The 5000-nt window shown below is 53.9% G+C and overlaps 1 non-coding gene across 1 annotated transcript in view; it reads left to right on the top strand.

The window, feature by feature from the left end:
• Positions 1-4077: 4077 nt before the first annotated feature.
• Positions 4078-5000, top strand: part of LOC124761981 — a 1908-nt gene continuing 985 nt past the window's right edge. The window contains exon 1 of the ribosomal RNA XR_007012478.1: positions 4078-5000. This exon is cut by the window's right edge and continues 985 nt beyond it. This is a non-coding gene — a ribosomal RNA (small subunit ribosomal RNA).

The raw sequence follows: 5000 nt of genomic DNA on the forward strand, positions 1-5000 counted from the left end.
TAACAGGCGCACATACAATATGTAAGCACCAGCATGGAACAACATCCAGTGCATCCTCTCCGCCACATTACACAATCCACACTATCACAACCAGACCAGGAGGTCCATGCGGAAAATAGAATATCCCACCCTTTCGACATCCACCATTGCGCAGATAAGGCACCAACACCCACACATGTCCTATACAACGGTGCACCCAACATCACAATAGTACCTCCTGTCACAGCGCACAAACAATGACATGAGTCAAAGACACAGGTCTGACACAAGCATAGAATTGGAGCGCCGCCTCTAATAAGCCAAAGGTGCATCCTGACGTGACAAATCTCATCATGTCACAAGCATTCACTTACTATAATCACTATCAACGAACCTGCCGCCCCGCCCCCCCCCCCCCCCCCACACCTTTCCTTACAACAACGTGTAACCTAACCTAACCCATGTTGTACCTTAACCTAACCCATGTTGTACCTTAACCTAACCCATGTTGTGCCTTAACCTAACCCATGTTGTGCCTTAACCTAACCCATGTTGTCCCCTAACCTAACCCAAGTTGTCCCCTAACCTAACCCATGTTGTCCCTTAACCTAACCCATGTTGTGCCTTAACCTAACCCATGTTGTGCCTTAACCTAACCCATGTTGTCCCCTAACCTAACCCATGTTGTCCCCTAACCTAACCCATGTTGTGCCTTAACCTAACCCATGTTGTCCCCTAACCTAACCCATGTTGTGCCTTAACCTAACCCATGTTGTCCCCTAACCTAACCCATGTTGTCCCCTAACCTAACCCATGTTGTCCCCTAACCTAACCCATGTTGTGCCTTAACCTAACCCATGTTGTGCCTTAACCTAACCCATGTTGTCCCCTAACCTAACCCAAGTTGTCCCCTAACCTAACCCATGTTGTCCCCTAACCTAACCCATGTTGTGCCTTAACCTAACCCATGTTGTGCCTTAACCTAACCCATGTTGTGCCTTAACCTAACCCATGTTGTCCCCTAACCTAACCCATGTTGTCCCCTAACCTAACCCATGTTGTGCCTTAACCTAACCCATGTTGTCCCCTAACCTAACCCATGTTGTGCCTTAACCTAACCCATGTTGTCCCCTAACCTAACCCATGTTGTCCCCTAACCTAACCCATGTTGTCCCCTAACCTAACCCATGTTGTGCCTTAACCTAACCCATGTTGTGCCTTAACCTAACCCATGTTGTCCCCTAACCTAACCCATGTTGTCCCCTAACCTAACCCATGTTGTCCCCTAACCTAACCCATGTTGTCCCCTAACCTAACCCATGTTGTCCCCTAACCTAACCCATGTTGTCCCCTAACCTAACCCATGTTGTCCCCTAACCTAACCCATGTTGTCCCCTAACCTAACCCATGTTGTCCCCTAACCTAACCCATGTTGTCCCCTAACCTAACCCATGTTGTGCCCTAACCTAACCCATGTTGTGCCCTAACCTAACCCATGTTGTGCCCTAACCTAACCCATGTTGTGCCTTAACCTAACCCATGTTGTCCCCTAACCTAACCCATGTTGTCCCCTAACCTAACCCATGTTGTCCCCTAACCTAACCCATGTTGTCCCCTAACCTAACCCATGTTGTGCCTTAACCTAACCCATGTTGTCCCCTAACCTAACCCATGTTGTCCCCTAACCTAACCCATGTTGTCCCCTAACCTAACCCATGTTGTCCCCTAACCTAACCCATGTTGTCCCCTAACCTAACCCATGTTGTCCCCTAACCTAACCCATGTTGTCCCCTAACCTAACCCATGTTGTCCCTAACCTAACCCATGTTGTGCCCTAACCTAACCCATGTTGTCCCCTAACCTAACCCATGTTGTGCCTTAACCTAACCCATGTTGTGCCTTAACCTAACCCATGTTGTCCCCTAACCTAACCCATGTTGTCCCCTAACCTAACCCATGTTGTGCCTTAACCTAACCCATGTTGTGCCGTAACCTAACCCATGTTGTGCCTTAACCTAACCCATGTTGTGCCTTAACCTAACCCATGTTGTGCCTTAACCTAACCCATGTTGTGCCTTAACCTAACCCATGTTGTGCCTTAACCTAACCCACGTTGTCCCCTAACGTAACCCACGTTGTCCCCTAACGTAACCCACGTTGTCCCCTAACGTAACCCACGTTGTCCCCTAACGTAACCCACGTTGTCCCCTAACGTAACCCACGTTGTCCCCTAACGTAACCCACGTTGTCCCCTAACGTAACCCACGTTGTCGCCTATCGTAACCCACGTTGTCGCCTAAACCTGCTCTGTAATTGTTATACGACTCGTTCAATTAGTGTAGTGTTGCCCACCGCAACCCTCGCAATATAGTTCGCTACTCGCACTGCCCGCTCCCCTGTGTATCGCTTCATGTTAAACACCTTGCAAGTCTTGCTGACTTTCCACATGCTCCTGCTGTACACTGTAATGTGGATGGCAGCAGGGCGTACATGCCGCCCCCCCCCCCCCCCACCTCTCCCCACGTCCCCACCTTGCCCCCTGCCTTCGCAAGGTGGTTGGTGACAAGTTTGCATGTTCAATGCCCTTCGCATGCGACGTACGCAGGCTACGTTGTGGTGCGGCCTGTGTCAACTGTCCGCTGATGTCGTACGCGTGAACCACAATCTGTACTGCACATTCGTCCTTATGTACTGAATGATACATCGTGGCACATGTGTGACCGTACAACGACTGCGCCCAAAAACGCGGACCATACAGTGCAAATATTGTGCACGCAGCTACGTGTCGTCTCCCTATGAGAGCTGGATTGCAGTGTGGTACGCCATAGAGACGTGTGGGAGGAACGGACGCCGTGGATGGCGATCAGCATGAGCTGTCTGTTGATGTATTCGGACCTAGTCGTCTCTCCTCACACACCGTGATGGCATGGTGCAGCGCGTTCCATATCTGCGACATGCTACAGAAGCCGGTTGACAGTCGTTCGAGCAATGGACATCGCATACGTACGGGGGCCACCTTCCACGTATTGTCTAGGCGTGCACATTTGTTGCGTGTATGTGGGCAGACGTAGTGTGGCGTGACACCTGACACAGGCATGCAATAATGGTTGAAGTTGCAAATGGCGATGGACGCCTACGTTTTCTGGTGAAGTTACGCAAATGAAGAAATGGTAACCCGTTGTGGTGCGGTTGTTCTCGCTAGGGGTGAATCGGTGATGGCGACGATAGGTTGAGGTACTAACCGGTTGTTCCAGCGATACCCACCATGCCGACGAAACTGAACGGCATCTGGGTGTGAAGCGATACGCGGCGGTGGCTGGGTGGGACCGTCCCCGGCCGGTGAGGGGGCGCCTCCCGGCGTGCTGGCCGCGCGGTGCGTGGGCGCACGCGCTACAGCCGGCTGGTGGGGGCGGCCAGTGGCAGGCGCGCCGGCCGACGGACGCGGCAGGCGTCGCAGCTGCGCGCCGGCGCACCCTGCGCGCGGCGCCGTGCGGCCAAAGTAGGTCCTCGCGGGCCCGGTGCGAAGCGCGGTGGACATCTGCAGTGTGCTGGTCCGATTGAGGACTGTGTGCGTTGAGGATGCGCCGCCGCCCGGCGCTCGGCGCCGCGACGCCGTCTGCTGCTCGGTCGCCCCAGCGGTTCTCGCTGGTGGTTTGTATCGCAGCTGTGCGGATGTGTTGGCGTGTGCGCTGTGCTGGGAGAGTTCGCTTCGGCACCCAAGTGGGGCTTTTGTCCTTCTGTGGCGCTGGCGTTGGAGCTGCCGGTCACCGTAGGTGGCGCGTGTTGTCTCCCGCCGGCAATGCCACGACAGCACGCTCCCGGGCCTCTGTCGGCAGCGGCAAGCTCAGTTGGAGCACGGGTGGTCGCACCGAAAGCGTCTACTCGCCTAACTCCGGGCGATTGCGCCTCTCTCGAACCCGACCAAGTACTTGGGACGGCGCTGCGCGCCGCCGGGACCTGAGAGGGTTTCGAGGTGTATTGTGCAGGGAGCTCAGCCTCCTCCTGTTTGCAGAATGATTGAGCGGACGCTTGCGTGTTCGCGCGGGCCCCCGGGACACACTCCCGGGCGGCCGGCTGCTCAGCTCTAGTTGACGCAGCTCCCTGGTTGATCCTGCCAGTAGTCATATGCTTGTCTCAAAGATTAAGCCATGCATGTCTCAGTACAAGCCGCATTAAGGTGAAACCGCGAATGGCTCATTAAATCAGTTATGGTTCCTTAGATCGTACCCACGTTACTTGGATAACTGTGGTAATTCTAGAGCTAATACATGCAAACAGAGTCCCGACCAGAGATGGAAGGGACGCTTTTATTAGATCAAAACCAATCGGTCGGCTCGTCCGGTCCGTTTGCCTTGGTGACTCTGAATAACTTTGGGCTGATCGCACGGTCCTCGTACCGGCGACGCATCTTTCAAATGTCTGCCTTATCAACTGTCGATGGTAGGTTCTGCGCCTACCATGGTTGTAACGGGTAACGGGGAATCAGGGTTCGATTCCGGAGAGGGAGCCTGAGAAACGGCTACCACATCCAAGGAAGGCAGCAGGCGCGCAAATTACCCACTCCCGGCACGGGGAGGTAGTGACGAAAAATAACGATACGGGACTCATCCGAGGCCCCGTAATCGGAATGAGTACACTTTAAATCCTTTAACGAGTATCTATTGGAGGGCAAGTCTGGTGCCAGCAGCCGCGGTAATTCCAGCTCCAATAGCGTATATTAAAGTTGTTGCGGTTAAAAAGCTCGTAGTTGGATTTGTGTCCCACGCTGTTGGTTCACCGCCCGTCGGTGTTTAACTGGCATGTATCGTGGGACGTCCTGCCGGTGGGGCGAGCCGAAGGCGTGCGACCGCCCCGTGCGTGCTCGTGCGTCCCGAGGCGGACCCCGTTGAAATCCTACCAGGGTGCTCTTTATTGAGTGTCTCGGTGGGCCGGCACGTTTACTTTGAACAAATTAGAGTGCTTAAAGCAGGCAAGCCCGCCTGAATACTGTGTGCATGGAATAATGAATAGGACCTCGGTTC

The sequence above is a fragment of the Schistocerca piceifrons genome, unplaced genomic scaffold (genome assembly GCF_021461385.2).
Source record: "Schistocerca piceifrons isolate TAMUIC-IGC-003096 unplaced genomic scaffold, iqSchPice1.1 HiC_scaffold_59, whole genome shotgun sequence".
In the NCBI taxonomy this organism is placed as follows: domain Eukaryota; kingdom Metazoa; phylum Arthropoda; class Insecta; order Orthoptera; family Acrididae; genus Schistocerca; species Schistocerca piceifrons.